Raw genomic sequence first — 21366 nt, 5'->3', positions numbered from 1 at the left:
CAGACACTGTCTTGGCACTTTAATCAAAATATAGATAAATGACACTTACTTCGGGACCCTGAGGAGCTTGCAATTTAACAAAGGACAGGAAAAATATATATATACACATACACACATATGCATTTATATGTATACATACCCACATATTAACATACATAAGTATATACAAATACACGCACACCCATACATATATGCCTGTGTGTGTATATATATGTGTGTGTGTTGATAGATACAAAATCCAAGCGTGTGAATGTGATAGTTTAATATGCCAGCCCTGTGGTGATGAGGACACAGGCATCCAGCAGTGAGCCTGACAGGGAATGATGGCTGGGTCTGGCAGAGGGAGAGGGAATGGTTCTGCAGACCAGGCAGTATCCCAGTAGCATCGGAGCCTGGCCTTGCCCTGGGCTGACTGGGTGAGAAAGGAGGAAACGTTGAAGAAGTGACATCACTGTTTGGGGAAGAGTGGTAGGCATTTTGGATGAGCCTAAGGCAGCAGGAGTAGGTGATAAAATGAAACATACATTAAGACAGTTCTAGAGAGTGCTTCGAATGCCAGGCTAGGGTGCGGGCACATATTGGCGATGCTAGAGCCAGGACAAGATGGAGTAAGGAGTAAGGATGACGTTGGTGGTGGGGAACTGGAAATATAGCCCCGTAGGACAAATATTTCCATTTCTGGAAAAGAACTACCAGAGTTTAGACACTCTCCTTCCTGTTGGCACTGGGCTCTTTCACTTTGAGAAATTCCTACATATATGAAAATCCGAACCTATAAAACAAATCTGGAGCCTGATATTTGCGGGACAAAGGAATTCTTCCCTTTAGGAAGAAATCTTTTGAAAGCTGAGCTCACATAGCGCTTTCAATATACCTCAATCACCGCGCTTGTGTTAGGAGACCCGAGCCGCGGGAGGCAGGTGTCCTGCCCGGGGCACACTACCCCCCAGTAAGCGGAAGTCTTCGTGGGCCCTCCTTTTTTATTTCTTATGGAGGAAGAAGAAAGAGCACAGATTAATGAGCACACCCAGAAAACAGTTCTTTCTGTTAACCTGGTGCTATCTTTCTCATTGGAGTTTCCTCCTCTGTTTTCCTGCCCTCGTTATATTCTCCACACACACAGCCAGGTACAGATTCATTTTTATAAAGAAAAAAAATTGTCCTTTCACTGCCTTTTTGGAATTGATACGAAGTGTGTGCCCTTCCTCTCCCCCAGGTCTAAACACTCCCATGCCACTGGTGTGTTTTTGGATTCTTTATTCTAACAAACCAGTTCCTTTTTTTGGAGAGGATTATAATTGACGGTAAACACTTTCTTTAACTTTCTCTAATTACAATTTGATTTTAAATGTAGTTCATATGTTTTCTCTATGCAACTAACCCAAGCGGTGGGCTGTCAGGTTTTCCCTAAGTTGGGAATGAGCAGAACTATTAAATTAAATCACAAGAAACAGGGAAAAGGTACAATTAGTTTCTCCAAGAGGATGCCATTGCATATTTCCTAAAAGACATGAAGATGTCTATGACTGGGGATTTCATGCCTCATTACATATATTTTTCTTCTGGTTTTGTATTCTAGTATGGATTTATCAACACCTGTCTGTAATCTCTCGTGATAGAGAAATTTAGCAAAGAAACCTGGGAGAAATTGAAGTAAGTATACGAAAGGGAAGATGAAGTGTCTCTGGAGCAACAGGTAAGCCTTTGGTGTTTTTATGGTTACAGCTTTTTACTGACCTTTGGATTAAGCCAGTTAGTTGAATGAACCCATCTTAAAAGATACAGCTGGTTCTCAAAGCGATTCAGTTACTAGGAAGATCAATTCCAGCACCGTAAACATGTGAATTAGATATAGAAAACACCTGGTACACCTTAGCTGTCTTCCATGAAGGTATCAGTCTTAATCACTAAAATCAGCCTTAAAACGGGGTCTCACTGTAAATAATGCCAACATTATTTTAACTTTTATCTCATGAATGAATTCTCATTTTCTCTTTCTAATCACAGAAGAGAGAGCAACTGCATTATTTCCATTGCACATCAATGGAGCTGCCAAACAGAAGAGGGGAGATACCTTTTAAGTTTGGCCAGAATCACTTCTTAGGTGTTCTTTAGTTAATTCTTAGTTTTTCTCCTCTGCCTCCATCCAGTAACCCCTTAATGCCATCATTTATATCTCCATATAGTCTCCTGTCTGACTCTTGCAATCTTGTGCCATCTGTCTGCTTCCCTAGAGGCTCCCAGACCTAAGGTTGGGGATGAAAGTGGCTCAGAAATCATTTGATCCTAGGAAGGGAGAGGAAAACAAAAATATGGAAAAATGATTGGCTTCCTCAGTTCATCAATGCCATGCAAATTAAAACAATTAGGCACTGCTTTGCCTATTAAATCTCAAAAAATTTAAATGATAATAACCAGTTCTGGTTAAGATGCAGCAAAATGGGTAATTGTTGGTGGCATAGGAAATCAGTGCAGCCCCTTTGGAAAGCAATCTGACAACATGTACCAAAAGCTGTGCAAATGATCAAATCCTTTGAAGCAGTAAGTCCATTCTTGAGAATCTATTCTCTTAGAAACGCATACCTTTATGCACACATATACGTATATATATGCAAAAAGATATAATGTAGCTTTATATTTATAAATAATAAAATAAAAATTGTCTTTAGGAGTTAAAAACAAACCAACAAACAAATGGAATGATGAAAGAAATATGCATTATTATGTGATGATTGCAAAGATCATGAAGCAACTTGCAAATTTTTATGATAATACTAAGTTAAAAAAAACAAGAAAAAAACAAAAAAGACACAAGTTACCTATCTACTAGGTAAATTACACAAATGAGAAAGGATTAAGAGAAAGACCAAAATAATAACTAATAGTGACTGAATTAGATAAAATCCTGGATGATTTTTTTCCTAATATCTATTTCCCAAATTTTCTTTTTCTATTTTCCCAAATTTGCTATATGTTTTTATTGCTTCTGTAATGTAAAAACAACTTAAAATGCTTCATGCAAACTTTCCCTCCCCTTCCTCTTACTCCCATTTTAAAAAGAAAATAAATCGAGCTGAGTACACAGTGACTTGCCCACAGCTAGGTCCTGCCCACACCCATGGCCCTGCGCAGGCCCGGCCACTGCAGCCCACTGCTCACACGCAGGGCACCATCAACCATCTTATTCTAGGGAAGCCAGCCCAGGGGTAAATCAGCATCTCTGGGGTAAATTGCTTACAGCTCCACAAGTTTAGATGGGAAAAAGGAGCTCTGGCGTCACAGAGGCGAAGAATACTCATTTCCAAATATTTTAAGTAGGAGCACTGAGTAATTATGATCAGAGAAAACTTGGACTGGTGGACCCTTGGGAGATTACTTAGCCCAGATCTTCTCAGTTGACAGATGAGGAAACTGAGGCCCAGAAAGGTTAAGTGACTTGGCCAAGACTGCACAGCAAGGGGGCAACAGGACCAGGATGCACTGTTGGAACCGTAAAGTGCTCCTTTGCAGCCCCCTATGCGACCTTGGGAAGAGAAGCATCTGAAGCCTTTTTTATTTTTTATTTTTTTATAATGGCCATTATGTTTTAAAGGCTAAACTCAGTAAGAATAGAGAACAGGAAAGAGCAGTCTCCTTATTTTAAGCACTTACCTTGGGCCACGCCTCTTATATAATGATCTTATGAAAGCCCAACAAGAACGCTGCAAGGCAAGGTATTGCCCTGCTTTACCAAAGAGGAAACAGTCCCGGAGAGGATGATGCCGACTGCTCGGTAGGTAAGGGGGCTGGGGTGGGGACACAAATCCAGGTCTGTGACTGCAAAGACTCCTCTTTCTATTAAGCCATTCTACCTGGGGAAAGGAAGAGCAACTGGCAACGGGAATTCATTTTCTTTATTCTTTTTTTTTTCTTTCTTTCTTTCTTTGTGAGACGGAGTCTCACTCTGACGCCCAGACTGGAGTGCAGTGGCGTGATCTCGGCTCACTGTAACCTCTGCCTCCCGGGTTCAGGCGATTTTTCTGCCTCAGCCTCCGGAGCAACTGGGACTATAGGCGCCCGCCACCACGCGGGAATTCATTTTCAGGGACTCTATGTGAAATAAGAGAGGCGTGTCTTTAAACATGCGTTTACTGAGTTCCCATAGTAGGTCTGGCACTGCGAAAAACACTGGAGGATTGAAGAAGCGAATAAGCCATTTGGCCTGGATGGCTTTAGAATCTGTGGAAACATGACAGGTGTGCCTGGAACACAGGAACTAGGGTGATGAAGGGCGATGTCAGATGGGAAACTGGGATCGTTTCCTCTGCTACAAACTTGACAGGGGCAGGTCAGCTCCAGCCATGCCCACATGGGCCTTCCAGAGGATCAGCTGCTCCTATCAGAGGGCGAGCAGTCTTAGGAGGAGGAAACAGAAATGGCAGCCTCAGCCAGGCTGTTGGGTGGCCACTGCAGGGTCGGGTGGGGAACCAACTTGGCAAATAGGATACTCATCTTCTCAGAAGTCACAGGGCATTGTTGCAAGTCCCCAGGAAGCAGTCGTTGGATTCAGCGGAGGCTCTGGGGCTACAGTGCTGAGCTCAAAGCCCAGAAGCGAGGCTTACAGTCTGTACGAGCCCGGCATGGCACTTAACCACTCTGCGACCCAGGTGTTTCATCTGAAAAGAAAAATAGTAAAAGTAGCTAACCTCGTGGGGTTATGGCAATTGTTAAATGAGATTGATAATACAAACCGGGCACTGAGAAAAAATGAGTGGCCCAGGATGGGCCCTCCACAAATGTAAGCTGCTGTTGCATCATGGCTGCTCCCGTGGTTGCTACTGGCTTATTTTCAAGATGCTGGTCCTCACGTGGGGTGGGGGAGAGTTGGGGGGCAGTGGTCTGCATCCCACTGGACTGGATTTGCGTGTGGGCTCTGCTGCTCAGAGCTGTGCGATCTTGAGCGGGTTGCTTCACCTCTCTGAAGCTCTGTTTCCTCATTGATAAAGGGGGAATAATGTACCATCTTCTAGGGTTAAGGAGAGAATTGAGTGGTGCAATCTACACTGAAGTACCTAGTAGAAACTCAGTAAGCATCCTTCTTCCTCCTCTGAGATATAGGTGCTACATTAAGATTACATTATTCTTGACATTATTAGAACCACTTTGCTGCTGGTCAGATAACGATGCTTTCCATCTTGAAGAAGCAGATGTTCCTCAAAGGCTTTCTCTTTGCCCAGAGGGAGACCTTGCCTCCTAAAGTTAGTATGATTTGCTGAATGGCTTTATCTCCACTCCTCCTTTCAGTCTGACCTCCCTGACACCCAGTGCGGGCCAGTGTCTAACCCTGCCTCGAGGAACCCTCATAAAGCTAGGGACCAGGCTGGGAGCGGGAGAGATGGATTTTTGTTGATTGATTTTTGACTTAGGAATATTCTACCATGTGATTTTCTGGTAAGGACCTTTAGCCTCAGCTCAGCTGCTGCTTAAAAGAACCTGTTCTGCCTAGGAGAAAGGCCAGGGCTCTGGGAATCACTGAAAATAGCCAGAAATAGCCAGAGCACTTAGACATGAGCAGAGGTAAAATGACACGTTCAGCTCTGCCTCTGACAGGCAGCTGAGTTGTGCTGTTTAAGGAGGGACTCTCGCCCTCTGGGTATGACGGAACGTAGGTAGCATGGCCAGCTGCTGGAACCCTCATTGGTTGAGATATTCAGCACATCTTTCCAAATCAAGGGGGAAAAAATCCCCAACTTTCCATGTGTAAGTGGATGGAAGAGACTTTTTCCTTTTCGGATCCTTGGTGCGACCTCCCTGAAAGGCTGGAATGTCATCTCTTTCTTCCTTTAGAAGAGCAGTTCTCACAGCATTCCCAAACAAACAGGAATCTACATGACCTCCAGGGGGATAAAGGACATTTGAATGAGGGTACAAGAATGCAAGGGAACCAGAGAAATATGTTTGGGAATAGAGAACCCAGCAGGGCACATCCTGCGCTTGTGTCATTAGGTTTTATCTCTTTCATCTTGAAGTTTCAATTCTCTGCTTAATTGGGTCTCAGAGGATGTTTGTATACAGAGCACTAGGCATCTATATGATTGCATTGGAAATGTATCTTTAAGCCAAAAATAAAGCCAATCTAACAAGTCCACCAGCTATGAAAATTGCATCATATTAGAACTTACTTAAAAAAACAAAAAACAAAAAAAACCCCAAAAAACTAGTGCAGAAAATTCAGCTTTTAAAGGAGAAATTAAGGCGAGATTATTGGTTGTGTAAAAGGATTTGCTTCAGGCCACATTTAAATAACAAATTCCCTGGTGCTTGTAGAGTAGAATTTCAGCTGAGAAAGAAAAAAACCCATCAATTCCTACAGAAATTTTAAGAAGAAATGATTAGGTAAAACGAAGCATGTTTCCAGACCTTATGACATAAATTTTATCTTAACATGAAATAGGAAACAGATGTTTCTCCTCCTTTGCTTGCAGTATTTTCCTCTCTTATAGTCTGGATTTGTAGATTTCTAATTATAAATCACTCTTTTTTTTTTTTTTTTTTTCTGAGACGGGGTCTTACTCTGTCACTCAGGCTGGAGTACAGTGGTACGATCATAGCTCGCTGCAGCCTCAAACCCTTGATCTCAAGCGATCCTTCCACCTCAGCCACCAGAGTAGCTGGGACTACAGGCATGCACCACCATGTCCAGCTAATTAAAAAAAAATTTTTTTAGAGACAAAATCTCTCTGTGTTGCCCAGTCTGGTTGTGAACTCTTGGCCTCAAGAGATCCTCCTGCCTCAGCCTCTCAAAGTGCTGGGATTACAGGTGTGAACCACCATGCCTGGCCTAAATTGCTTGTTTATAATCTTTTGGTTAAAACCTTTATTGAAGCTTAACAATGAGAAGGAACTAATGGATTAGGAAGAGTAAGGCCTTTGGGATCAGATAAACCTTTACATTTTGCCTGGATCACTTACTTGCTGTTTGACTTGGGCAAATGTATTTATTCAACAAGTATTTAGCTTCTAGGATGTGCTGAACAAAGTTTCAGGCACTGGGAATAGAGGCAAAGGGAATAGGCAAGGGCTGTGTTCCCTGGGAATGCATTCCAATGGGGAGGACCGTAAACAGGCAAATAAACAAATAAAACTCAGGTTGTGCAAAGAGCTAAATTTAGAATATTTAGTAGTGACTGGGGAAAGAAGATGCCAGTTGCCCTGAGTTGGTCAGAGAAAACCCTTTGGCAAAGGTAATGTTTGAATGAAAAGAAGGAAGGAGCCAGCCTAGAGACAGGGAAGTTATCTGTGTTCCAGAGAACATGGCAAGTGCAAAGGTCCTGAGGTCAGACTGAGCTCAGTGAAGTTGAGACCCAGAAAAAAATCGAACACGGTTGGAATATCATATGTGAGGAGTCTAATAGGAGATGAAGGCGGAGAGGGTTTTAGGGATCAGAACATATAAATGTGTAGAAGATGAGAAGGAGTTGAACTTTTCTTCTAATTGCAAGAAGGGTTACTGAAGTTTCTGAGCCTTGGTGCGCTCACTTGTGAATAGAGATAATCATGGTGCTCACCTCCTCCACTTGTGAGGACTGAGGCAGCTAACATAGGTGAGGCGGTTAACATCCCCTTGGCACTTTGGTTGCAGAACTTAGTCCAGGATTTTGCTTCCAAGGATCAGCAATCCACTGTGTAAGCTAATGTTTAAAGGAGTTACTGTAAAGATTCAGAAGACTCTAACAGAGCTCAGTTGCAGGAAGTACAGAGAAATCTCAGAGAAAACAGAAAGTCAGCAGGCCTCTTTTCAATGCTGCGTCTCCCTTCATGTTTACTCTATTTTCCTGGTTCTCTCTTCTCTCTGCAAGACTTTTAATTTCTGTTCCTTTTTTTTTTTTTTATTTTTTGGAAATGCATCTTTAAGCCTGTCACCCAGGCTGGAGTTCAGTGGCGTGTTCATAGGTCAATGCCGCCTCAAATCCTGGGTTCAAGTGATCCTCCTGCCTCAGCTTCCTGAGTAGCTAGGATAAGAGGCACATGGCACTGTGCCTGGTTATTTTATTTTATTTTTTGGTGAGACAGGCTTTTGCTTTGTTGCCCAGGTTGGTCTCAAATTCCTGACTTTAAGTGATCCTCTCACCTCAGCCTCTCAAAGTGCTGGGATTACAGGTATATACCACCATGACTGGACTCAATTTCTATTTCTTCCAAGCTTTTCTATATGCCCTTTGGATTCAAGAGATCACCATCATCAGACTGGCTCAGTTTCTCAGTGCCTCAATTGCAGATGCCTGAGAAAGAGGCTTTGATGGTCTTTGGTCTGGAGTCCATATGTATCCCCTTCAGATGGACTTTGGAGGGTGGGGACTTTGGAGGGTGGGGTCTCAAAGAAGAGGTAATGGGTAGAGCCATCAGGACTGACGTATATTCTCCTCTGTATAAATAAATACATGAAAAAGGAATGAATGGTTGGATGATTCATGTGTGTATGAATGGAAGATGAATAAATGAGTGAGAGGTGGATGGATGACTGACTACCAAGCCCAAACCAACCCATTTAGGAGAGAGGTGGGTGGGATTACATGGCTTCTCTCTGTGTCATGGGTTCTTAACCAGAGGTTCGTGGATAGGCTTGGGAAGGTCTGAGAACCCTTCAAAATCATCTATTAAAATGTTGTGTACATGTGACTACATGTATTTTTTGGGGAGAGTGTTCATAGTTTTCATCAGAATCTCTAAGAGCTCTACAATCTAAAAAAATTCAAGGATCCCTGATTATGAATCCTTGGGATTTTTGTTCTTCCTAAATAGGAAATGCTGGTCGGGCACAGTGGCTCATACCTGTAATCCCAGCACTTTGGGAAGCAGGGGCGGGCAGGTCATGAGGACAGGAGTTCGAGACCGGCCTGGCCAACATAGAGAAACACCATCTCTATTAAAAATACAAAGAAATTAGCCGGGTATGGTGGCAGATGCCTGTAATGCCGGCTATTTGGGAGGCTGAGGCCAGAGAATCACCTGAACCTGGGAGGTGGAGGTTGCAGTGAGCCGAGATTGCTCCATTGCACTCTAGCCTGGGCGACAGTGTGAGACTCCATCTCAAAAAAAAAAAAAAAAAAAAAAAAAAAAAAAAAAAGGTGTTAACATGGTAACATCCTGAGAAGCATTCCTTCAAGCCCAGTATATTGCAAAATGAATTGAGCCAGAAAAAGTCAGAATTCATTCATTCCCTTTTCTGCTATCCCTTGTCCATCCAATTGACTCACCAAGTTTCTTACCCCTTCTTCAAGACTGAAAGCCCCTGTCCCTCCATGTTATCTACTTTTCCCATAAATAAAGTCTAGTGAAAAAGTAGCTGAAAGCAGAGAGTTTTTATTTTTAACTTTGATCCAAAAATGTTGCCTGTCTCCCCACTTCTGTGCCATTCCTGACCACAAACGTGTTTGCTGGTTCATCTAGCTTCCTGAAACCACAGCCCCTCAGTGCCAGAAGGGCCCTTAGAAATCAATCTGGTCAGAGCATTTCACCTGGAGGACTCAGCCTCCAAAAGATCATATGAGAATATCTGTGGGAAATTCTAAAAATATAGTGAATATTATAATATTAAATATACAAAGCAGAAGTGTTTTTTTCTAACAAAAGCTGTCGAAGGTAAAGCTTGAGAAATATTTTTGTTTAGAAGGACTATACGGAAGATAAACTTTTTTCTTTTTTTTTTTTTTTGAGATGGAGTCTCGCTCTGTCACCCAGGCTGGAATGAAGTGGCGCGATCTCAGCTTACTGCAACCGCTGCCTCCCGGGGTTCAAGCTATTCTCTTGCCTCAGCCTCCCGAGTGGCTGGGATTACAGGCATACGCCACCACACCCAGCTAATTTTCTTATTTTTGATAGAGACAAGGTTTCACCATGTTGGCCTGACTGGTCTTGAACCTCTGACCTCAAGTGATCTGCCGACCTTGGCCTCCCAAAGTACAGGGATTACTGGCGTGAGCCACTGTGCAGGGCCTGGAAGATAAACTTAGTAGGAGTAGAAACAGATATCATGAGGCCTGAAGCTTATATACTTTGGGAAGCCTCCTTTAAAAAGAATATAATTGCAAATAAAAATTCAGCTACAAAAATAAGTACTTTTTTAGAATTAAGGAAGAAAACTTTAAAGCTGACAGATAACATGAACATCAAAAGCTGGAAACACGTTTTAGTTATTACTATCATAAATTAACCTTCTTTTAGAATATGCTTTCCTGCATCTTTGGCTGTATTTTGCTTTTTCTGTTCATCGGACAATGATTTTATAATGTCATTTTCTATAAAGAGGGTAGAATGAATATTCTAGCATGGCTGACTGAAAATTGTTTTTGTTGTGTTTTGTTTTCATTGTTAGTATAGACAAATTTCTTTATGCACATCCATAACTTTCTCAGCAGTTTCTTACTGAAGTGTGCTTCTTTCCTGGTGGCAAGTCCTGGGAAAACTCCAGCCTTTGATCTCCCTTGACCTGTTCCACCCCTCTCCCCTACTTTTAGGCAAGTCCTCTTGGACCAGGCAGTCCCCACTGGGAATGTGCAGTCTCTCTTTCAGATGCCTTTTTGGGAGTCAGAATAGAGTCTGGATGTGTGTTGAGTCTACCAGAAGCAAGTGGTCCTGAGGACTGGGTGGTCTGCAGCCCCACCCACAGGCACCCAGGACCACCACCAGGGCATATAAAGTGACCTCTCAGGCTGGAGATGGCTTTTAGCTAGAGGGGGCCAGGTGGGGCTGCTTCCTCCCTGTCCTGGAAGCCTCAGCTTCATTAGCTTCCAAAGCACACCTGAATTACTCTTGATTTAAATCAGAAGTTCTTAAACACTTTGGTCTTCAGAAGCCTTTATACTCTCATAAATTATCGAAGACCCCACAGAGCTTTTGTTTAATCTATGGGTATTTATGGTATTAGAAATCAAAACAAACAAATTTTAAAAAACATTTTAAAATTCATCTAAAATAAGTATATGTTATAATATATAATATAATTATGGTACAATACATAATATTACTTGTTAGTGTAATGTATTTTTATGATAAATAACTATATTATTCAAATAAATTAATGACAAGATGGCATTACTTTACAGTTCTGGAAATCTCTTTTAATATCTGATGAAGTAATGGAAGTGGGATTCCATCTTCCACAATGTATATATTCCGTGATATGATTTTGGTTGAAATTTATGAAGAAATTATGGAAGGAAGAAGAACTTTAATACTCTTATCAGATCATTGTGGCTATTCTTTTAAACCTCACAAAAGCTTGACAAGTGGTAGTTTCTCAAAGGTCAGTTATAATTGAATCTGTAACTGTACGGATGACCTTCTTCATACTCTGTTATATTAAAATCTCTTGATCTGTGTTACATTTGGATATAAATTTTAACATCATTTTGTACTAGCTTGCATGAGTTATTTGGAAACTATTAGCTCACTGACTTGTGCTAATCTTACAAATGTTGACACGTTTCACTATACAATATCAAAATTGCATTTGTCAATATCATCCCAATCTTAGCCTCTAAGGATTGGGATGCTAATAAGCTTACAGTATAAGATGCAATTTTTTTCCCCAAAATTCTTATTTTTGTTTCAGAGCATGAGTTTTGTCACTGGCAACACATTCTGCCAGTTATTTTCCTTGAAGTGACAGGCTAACTTTGTTCTTTTCTTAAGAAAATGTCTGCCAAATATCCAAGTCTGAGTAACCATGGTTCGTCTGTCAGTGGTTTTTTAAGTGGAAATGATGTTCCATTTAAAAAAGTGGCTAATTCAGCTCATAACTCAATCGTGCAAGTCCTTTTCCTGGAAGTGGCCATTCACACTCGTGCATATAGGAGAAGTACTTTATTTGAGTGTGTATTTCCCATTCTGTTACACAAAATATTCAAAAGATGTATACTCAGGGTCAAGATTTCATGACATTGGTAATTTTTACTACCTCAAAATGAACAACCTAAAGTGAAACTGGCATTTTTTTTTTTACTGCACATATGTGACAGTGAAGAATATGATGACTATAAATAATATACTGAAGATTTAAAAAAAGAATATAATAAATAATGTAATAGTTTTGTGCCACTGTCTTGATTGATGCTATAAGGCACCAAATTTTACTCACCAATGCTTATGGGTCGTTAGTGCAAATACCAATTGGTACCAAAGGCGAATAATGTCTTAATTTGGTTTTGAAAATAGTTTGGCCTCGTGGATTCCTAAAAACACCTTAGGTATTTGCACCTTAGGGTTCCATGGGTCATACTTTGAGAACTGCCGGCTTAAATGTCTTAAGCGTCCTTCTAAGTGAATCAGAGGTCAAGGAAGGAGACATCATTGGTGGCTGAGGGAGAGAAGGGGAGGACCAGACATGACAGTCTTCATGACAACAATGACCTAATTGAATACTGTCATCGTAAAAATGAAGAAATGGAGGCACAGTGAGATTGGCTCCAAGTCATCCAGCTAGATGGTGGTAGAGCCAGGGTTAACTCCTAGGTCTCCTCCCAACACACAGAGTCTGTGAGCCTCTGCCAAGTTAGGTCTCTCACCTAAATTATCTTACAATTATTTATTGAGTACCTGTTGTGTGCCAGGTACAGGGCTAGGTATTGAAGATGTTAAATCGAATGACATTGTTGCGATCCTTCCACTTGGTAGTCTAGGAAGCATGCAGATGGGCGAATCAATTCCACACACAGTTAGCCCGAAGACAGGTGATACAGAGAGCCACGGGGGCTCAGAGCAGGGATGCCCGGATCTGCAAGTGGCTGAGAATGTCCAGAACTGGGATTCTGACACTGAGTTCGGAAGGAAGAATCAAGTTAGCCAGATCAGGGGAAGTGAGAGCTTTTCCGGTGGAGCAGAGCCTGTGGGAAGTCAGGGAAGAGAGGAGCTTGAGAAGCTGGAGGAATGGATGGATGGGAGAAATGGCTGGAGGTGAGGCATGGGTGCAGGGGCTGGGTCACGGAGGCTGGGTATGTCCACCTAAGAAGTCTGGATTTTATTAAGAAAGCTGTGGGGAGCCAGACAGGCCAGCTGGAAGACAGGCTAGAAAGACAGTCTGGTGCTTTTTCTAAATACCAGATGGTAGTGACACCAGGACAAATCTTTTGCCTTTCTGGGCCTGTCTTTCCCCAAGCACACCTTGAGTCACACAGTGACAGGCAAGCTTGTTATATGAATTCCCCACCTACCATTAAGAGAGCTGCTGAAAAATGAGTTCCTATGGCTTAAATTGATCCCATTCTCTTGGCCTGAAACTTGCTACAAAGTGCTGTTCATTTTTCCTATGGGCTTTATAGCTCACCCTGGACTCTGAAAAACCATTACATCAGTTTAGTAAGGTTGAACCACGTAAAATGTATCATTTGTAACCTGTTGCCTTGCCAGACTGAATCCTAGAAAGTGTTTCTGTGCAGTGGTTATCTGTGCAGTGGTTATCAAACCTGGACAGTCATCTGAGGCAAGTGGTTAAAAAAATATGTATTTTCAGACACCACCTCCTGGGGCTCAGGAATCTGTGTATTTATTTTGCTTTGTGAGTTGCTCTGCTATAGGCAGCCTGGCCCTGATTTTCTGCTCAGATATTTTGGGTATCGCTAGTTGGAACTAACTAAAGAGGAACATGTATTGAATGCCTGCTGGTGCCAATTAAACACTGATTCCTCAGTCTCCTGCACATGGATGCATAGAAGCACCTATGTGGCTGACATTTTTCATGTTCCATGACAGGTACTCCTCTTTGTGTGAGCTGAAAACATCTAACTCTTCCTTCATTTCCTACATTTGTTGCATCTTCAACTCTCAATCTCTTCAAAACACTTTCCAATAGTCATTTTTCTCTCTTTCCTCTCTGCACACGAGAGGCTTTGTCATCTCATTGGAAGATATCAATTGGTTTATTTATTTTTAAAAAATTCTTGGTGAACATACTGTTTTATTAAAGCAGCTTGAATGACTACATATGCAAGTGTGCACTGGCTCTGTGGGAAATGTTATATGCAGGATTGTGGAGATCAATAAACAAGGCTGAAAATCCCTGTATAATCATAACAGTCTGGGCACGTCTGGCATCTCAGCAACGTGCAACATATATACAAACCCAAATAAATATTTGACACAAAAATATGATCAGTTCAGACTACAGGAAAGAACAGGCTGCCAGATCCAGAGATGGGTTAACGGGTGGTCCTATCAGAGGGCCGGGGAGCACCACGGAGTTTGTTACATTTCTGACAGTCCTGGAGGTCACTTAACCCTTTCTAAGGTCTTCAGAACACATTATGACAATGTGTCAAGTTTAAATCGGGGTCTTGTCCACGTGTTTCTGTTTTGCTTATAGGCACAGAAGGAGGGCACATGCTTTCACAGAGACTTGTGGGCCCTTGGGGGCGAGTAAGAGGCAACTCCAACATGGTGGAGAGTACCCCACTTAGGCAGCAGTGGTGGTGTACAGCGCTGCTCGCCCGAGCAGGCCTACAGCTGGTTTCTCTGAACAGCTGCCTCCGAAGATGCTTAGAAAGCACCGCACAGGCATAGGCCAAAACTGGAACTCTTGCAGGCAAAGGAGAATTCAAGCAGCTTCTAGTCCAGGATCCTCAACTGCGTGCACAAGTGTTTCTGGGGATGTCTGAGAATCCCTAGTGGATGTGTGTGTTGCAGAGAGGTTAAAAAAGGTTGAGAAACACGAATCTTGTGCGGTATCTCCCTTATTTTACAGATAAAGAAATCAAGGCCCAGAGGGGGAAGTGATTTTCCCTCAGAGTTTATTTGTGTAAGGCATAAGCTTGGAACCAACGTCTCCTAAACCCCAGCCCTGGTCACCTCCCACTCACCACACAGCCCCTTTGTTCTCATTGTCATCACAGCTCCCCTTGGATTTGCATGGTAGTTCTCATTTTCCCCAAGCTCTTTCACATTTGTTGTCCTGTTTTATCCTTACCAACACTCCTGGCAGATAGGAACGGCAGGTAATAATAATTGCCACATTTTACAGAGCGGAAGATGAAGTCCAGAAAGATGATAAAGAGATAATTAAATTTAGCGGTGAATAAGGATCCTGAAACATTAGAAGGTTAGGTATCCAGAGGAGGAACCAGCCCAGTCTGCATTTTCCTAAAGGGTAGAACTAAGGCCAGTGAGTAAATTCCCAGCAGCACAGTACAGGAGTGATGTGGACTTTGAAGTCCAGAGCCCAGATCCTTCTCTGGTCAACTGGTGACCATAGCAAGACATTTAATCCCTCTGAGCATCAGCCTTCTCAATAGTACAAGGAATGATAAGTAATAAATTGGTCATCTCTTGGGCCAAAAGCTCAACAAATAGGAGTTATTATGAGGGCCCAGAAGGGGGTTTCAGTTGAACATAAGAAAGACGTTTCCATCAAAGAGAGAAGTTGGTAAGTGGAATGTGCTGTCTTGCAAAGGAATGAGCTTGTTGTCACTGGAAGGATTCAAGAAGAAACTGGAAAACCAGCAGTCAGAAATAGCATGTAGTAAGAAATTGGACATTTAGAAAATCGGACATGTAGAATATTCCATACTTCTTGCAATGCCAAGATTCTATGGTGTGTTCTGGATAAGCTTGAATGCTCTGACCCCTCTCTGTTCTCCAAGCATGCTCTCTGCTGCCTAGGAGCCTATTCTCTCTGTCCAGAAGGCTCTTCTTTGCCTTCCCATCCTTCAATCTCCGCAAAATCTCCCTTTCTTAGAGACACATTCCCTGACCAACCTCCTTCCCCATTAACTCAATTGCCAGTTACAGTTTGATGACTCACATAAGGGCCACACCAAGGGTGCAAGTCTCAGACTCCCAGGCTAAGCCTCTTTTCAGCAGGCTTGGTTAGCTGTTGAAGACTAAAGTCCATCAATAACTCCTGCAACATAGCCAACTACACTGCAAAACAGTGAGAAACTCCAGCAGCTGCTCTACCATCCAGAGAACAAGACTCTGTGACCACTGGGTTCCAGTTTACTACCATATATTAAGTTCTGAACATGTGCTCAGTACAGTGCCACTTGCTGGGGGTTCAAAGATAAAAATAAACCACAATGCTTACCGTCAAGGAGCCCAGGCTAGTGGGTAAGGCCAACAATCTTTATATAAGTTGAGGAAGTGCATAGCCTATCCTGGGTACTTGAGAAGGGATCTCCAGGCTCAAACTGAGGTCCAGGGAAGGCTTCTTGGAGGAGCTGACACTCAAACACTCCAATGTCTCACATTCCTTATGATCAAGAAGGTTATTGCTATGTATATCTTGCTGGGTCAGTGGATATATTCCTGGGGCAAAGCTTCAGCTGATGAGCATTCATTGCACCTCGATTCATCTTCCAGAACTTCTGCAGAAGTACAAGATGCCTTCGTGACCTACACAGTGTATGATGACATCATCACCATTAAGCTCATCCAAGAGGCCTGCAACATTCTGGGTAAGTATGAAAGAACTTGTTTTCCTTTCTTAGAGCTGCTGTAACAAAACCCGGTTGATTCTCATTATTGCCGTGGTTATAGTCTATAAAGCTGCTGCAATGCTGAATTAGTGAATACTGAACCGTTGTTCCTAGGGGAAATACAGGGTTAGTTTCCTGAAAGTCTCTGGTCACAAGATTTTTGCCAACCAATCAATGCATAACTTCGTTTCATGTGTGCTTCTGTGAAAAAAATATATATTTAATATACATAGCTGATTCATTCACACTGAACTGCTGGCCAACAGTACTGTAACTCGTGCTTGAAGGAGGCTAATCTAACACTGCCTGTTCTCTGAAAGGATGTGACAGTCTTCTTGTGCTTAGGGACACTAGACAGCACTTCAGCCTACATTTTGGGGTCATTCTAAACAGCAAAATCACCAAAAAAAAGCAGAAAAATGTGAAAAACATGACACTAAATAGACTGCAACAAGGACACTTGGTTATAGTTCGAACTAAAATAAGAACGTAGAGCACAGCTTTGTGCTGCCTTGGCTAGAAGCATTCATGTTGGCCAGTAGAAATTCTATGTCTGTGAATGATCTTGACAACTCTGTGAGTATTGATTTCAGAACTACGGATAAATAAGTAGCCAAATTTGTGAGTATGAAATCCTCAAATAATAAGGATCGATTGTATCATAACCTAGGTGGCTTAAAACTATAGAAATTCATTTTCTTGTGGTTCAGGGGACCAGAGGTCCAAAATCAGGTTGCTGGCAGGGCCATATTCTCTCTGAAGGCTCTCAGGAAAAATTCTTCTTTCCCTCTTCCAACTTCGGGTGGCCCCAGGCTTTCCTGGGCTAGTGGCAGCATAACTCCAATCTCTGCTTCTGTCTTCACGTGGCTGTCTTCTCCCTGTATTTGTGTCTCTGTGTCTAAATTTCCATCTTCTCGTTAGGACATCAAGCATATTGGATTTAGGGTCCATCCTAAATGACATCATTTTAACTTGATTACCCAATTTCCAAACAATGTCACATTCACAAGTTCCTGGTAGACATGAATTTTGGGGAGCACTATTTAACCCAGTACAGGGCTCAGGCATGACCCTTTCCATTTGAGTGACCTTAGGCTTCTTACAGACAACAATGATGAGCACCACCGTCTGCACCACTACCATCATGTTTGGCTTTGATGTTGGTTTTACAGGTGCACTAATGCCTTTAGAATGGTCTGCTATGATTCCCACTGGGTGTCAGGAGGAACAACATTGAGAATCCACGTATGCCATCCACACTCATGCTTACCTGGAAATGGATGTGGGGTGCTCTGCAGCGTGCTGAGGGCCCTTCCCCTGTCTGCTCTCCATCGCATATTTTCCCATCTGCTTGGACATGAAAATGCCATTGACAGGGTCATAGGAGGGGGACCATGTGTGGATGGTCCCACTGACAACATACATATCCTCCCAGGATGGTTTTTCCCATGAACGTATTAGCACAGAATTTTTTTTATCTTGTTAATCTGCTCACTCCCCAGGCCCTGAGGCCCTGAGGGGAAAAGGTACAGGACAAAAAAAAAAAAAAAAAAAAAAAGAAAGAAAGAAAAAATAAATTAGCTCTGCCTCGTTCTAGTTTAATGACCAGAGACAAATTACCTAAACAGTCATAGTTTTCTCATCAGTTGAACAAGATCTACTCTTTAGAGTTATTTGGAGGATTAAATGAGAAAATGTATGTAAAAATATCATATGTGGTACCTGGTATATAATAGGCTCTCAAAAAACATTCCCTCCCTCCCTCCCTCCCTCCCTCTTTCCATTTCTTCTTTCTTCCCTCCCTCCCCTTTGTGTTTCCTGGGCTGCTGTAACAAAGTACCGACAACCAGGTTGTTTCAAATAACAAACATCAATTCTCTCCCAGTTCTAGAGGCCGGAAGTGTAAAGTCAAGGTGTTGGCTGGGTTCATTCCCCTGGAGGTTCTAGGGAGAACTTGTCTCTTGCTTCTCTCCCAGCTTCTGGCAGTTGCTGGCACCCCTTAGCCTGTAGACACATCTCCCCAATCTCTGTCCCCATCTCCACAGGCCATCCTCCCTGTGTGTTCACGTGGCCTTCTCATGTGGACAGCAGCCATTGGATTTAGGGCCCACCCTAATCCCTTATGTCCTTACCTTATTTTAACTAGCTACATCTGTTCTCTTTTCAAATAAGGTCACAGCCTGAGGTTCTGGGTGGACATCAATTTGGGGGCACATTATTTAACCCAGTACACCCTCCCTTTCTTTATCCTTCCTTCTTACCAGCACTGAGTACACAGTGAGCCAGGGCAGGCCTGAGGGGAGGGAGGGGCAGGCAGCCTCCAACATCCCAGGCTCCAGGGATCTACGCAGGAAGCGGAAACCCCACTCTGTACTTCCAGGATCTTTGATGAAGTCCCTTTTCCCATTCCCATTGAACTTCCTTTACCCGTTCCTCACAGGCGGTGCTGCCTTGGGCCACTGTGAGAGTGTGAGATGGCATTTAAGGATGATCTCACGCAGATGCTGCATCAGGCCTCATGCTTGGCACCTGGAACCCGTGTATAGCCTTGTTGGAAGTGTCTGACTAGGCCCAGTCCCTGAGAGCATGCAAGCTGGCTCTTATGCAGCCTGCAGAGGGTCCGGCAGCAGGGGCCATAGTTTTGAGTTGGTTTCATGGTGCCTCTGAGGGCCTAGCAAATTGACTTGCCATTCTCAGGAACAATAAACCTAAACAATGATATAGGTTTAAGTCAGTGGCAGGTACCACAGTCATCAGCCCAGCAGGCGTGCCTGAGAACACGCCAGGGCAGCTAGCTAATGCTAAGCCCACAGGGACAGGCAGCTTCTCCAGAGCACAGCAGTGATGTGTAAAGTGCCTGTGTCATGTGAGGCATTGAGCGTATTTCCCTTTCCTTTGGATTTCAGAAACATTCTCTGATGATTAAAAAGATAGTGCCAGCTTTACTCGCAGGCAACTGGATCTGACAGATGCAAGGGCTTTTCCCATGGCTTTCACAGGGCGACGTGACTGACATCTACATCTCTTCTCATGCTCCTGGTCATCTCTTGAATGCAGAAGACCTTCCAGGGATCTGTATCCAGGAGAGGCCCAAAGACTCTGCCAAGCTGGGAGGGGGAAGTCATTGAGGCTAAGGAAGCTGGATGTGTGTGGTGCTCAGAGTCCTCTCCGGTAACAAGCGGTCACCTGCTTCCCCTGCCCACTCTGGGCCACCATCTCATCATGCTGCTCTCTCGGAGCCACAGAGCCAAGAAGGGGCCAGAGCTGCCAATGAGGCCTGGCAGGTGATGGTGATCAGAGCTAGGAGGAATCTGGTGCCCCAGCTGGTTGTTAAAACAACTTCCAACCAGATGTGTGTTAGCCCCTAGTCACTTCCCACCTGCATCTTTCGATAGAACCAAGGTTGTATCTGAGGCTGGAAGTAAGGCACAAGGAGTGAAACAGTCGTTTGCTCCTTCAGCTCCTGGAATTCAGGCGCCAAGAGCAGCAACACCTCCCGGATGCTTCCGATAGCCAATTCCCAGCCTCCCACCACGGCAGCACTTAGAGGGGGGACACGGGCAGCTGGCAGACAGGGCCCCTGTGGCCTCCCAAGAATCACAGCTGGGCCTCTGCCCTGAATCCACCAACGAACTCTGCTCTCCAAAGAAGCTTACAGAGAGAGACTCTAGGCCGAAGCTGGCCCAGGAACTGGGAAGTGTCAGTGATACCTGTAAACCTCACCCCTATCCAGTCCAGCCTGTTTTGCGGGGACTCCCAGGCCCCTTTGTCTCTCTGGCAGCTGACACCAGGGGAGGTTTCTGTGGGGCCGGGTTATCAAAAAGCACACAGCATCGAGCTTTCTGCGCTCGAGTCTGAGCGCAGGGTGTGTGCTCTTTACCGCACTGTGCTGCTCCCAGGGCCTGCAGCCCTGGACACCTGGGTTCTAGACTCAGCTCTGCTCCCCAGCTATGGCCTTCTTGTTCAACAGGTGGCAGCAGCACAGCCACCCCAGAGGGTCACCTGTCAGCCTTTGTGCTTGACACACCTGCCAAAGAGATTACCTCTTTTATTTTCTCAAGCATCACTTTAATTTTTTAAAAAGTATGCGATTACAATGTTAAATATGCTTTTGCAAACCAGACAGACAGATCCCCTCTTGATCCTAATATGTCCACCCCATATAGGCAAAGCCTAGGCGCTGCCCTTATGGCTGACTGTGATCCCAGTGAGGGCTGGAGGCCCACAAGTAAGTCCAGTGGTTTGCAATTGCCTCCTTTCTTCTAACTAAGTAAGAGGAGCATCTAGTAACCTTCGCTCCACAGAAAGAATACGCATCATTAGGTGGAAATTCTGTAATGAGGGGCGACTGCTTTTGAGCTGAAAATCTGGAGTTTTGACAGATCTTAGGAAATAAAAGGGCAAAAAAGCTTAGAATGGGTAGTGAAATTAAGCCCACCTTTAGTCTTTTCTTGATTTTATTCCAAGGGATCCCAGCAGCAGAAGGACATAGTGGCTATATCGCGTAGTCTTGATTTGGTCTGAGCCCTCTGCCAAAGAACATCTCGTTGTCATTCCAGAATGAGAATGGAGGGTGGATTCTATTCTGTCACACCAGCTGTGTGACCTTGGGCTAGAATTTCATTGAGAGTTGATCTCCTGCAAAAGGAATAATACCTTACAGGGTTGTGGGAAGGAATGAATTAAACCAAATGACAAATGTAAGGCACTTAGCAACATGCATGGCACATACTGGGTGTTTGGTAAATGTCAACTGAATGTTGAATCTGAAGGAAGGATGGGAGTCTTCCTACGTTTTGTACCTCTGGATCCTGTCCCTTATAAGAAGAGACAGGTTTTGCTATTCACTTCAAATGGCTGTGATAAAAAATTATGTTCTATGTGTACACAGGGAGGGGAACAACACACACTGGGGCCTATC

The 21366-nt window shown here is 43.5% G+C and overlaps 1 protein-coding gene and 1 long non-coding RNA gene across 2 annotated transcripts in view; both read right to left on the bottom strand.

Annotated features, from left to right (window-relative positions):
- Positions 1-948, bottom strand: part of LOC126940470 (peptidyl-prolyl cis-trans isomerase NIMA-interacting 4-like) — a 1058238-nt gene extending 1057290 nt beyond the window's left edge. Inside the window, exon 1 of the mRNA XM_050766385.1 lies at positions 944-948. The gene's annotated coding sequence lies outside the window, so the exon portion shown is untranslated. The remainder of the gene's footprint in view (positions 1-943) is intronic.
- A 2981-nt stretch (positions 949-3929) lies between these two features.
- Positions 3930-21038, bottom strand: LOC126940491 (uncharacterized). The gene is made up of 3 exons (XR_007720770.1): positions 20884-21038; positions 17716-17958; positions 3930-4655 (listed from the first exon to the last, which is right to left on the bottom strand). It is a non-coding gene; the product is annotated as an uncharacterized LOC126940491 (long non-coding RNA).
- Between the last annotated feature and the right edge of the window lie 328 nt (positions 21039-21366).

The sequence above is a fragment of the Macaca thibetana genome, chromosome 17 (assembly GCF_024542745.1).
Source record: "Macaca thibetana thibetana isolate TM-01 chromosome 17, ASM2454274v1, whole genome shotgun sequence".
Lineage (NCBI taxonomy): Eukaryota > Metazoa > Chordata > Mammalia > Primates > Cercopithecidae > Macaca > Macaca thibetana.
Note: the sequence above shows the minus strand (reverse complement) of the source record. Positions and strands in the feature narration are given on the sequence as shown.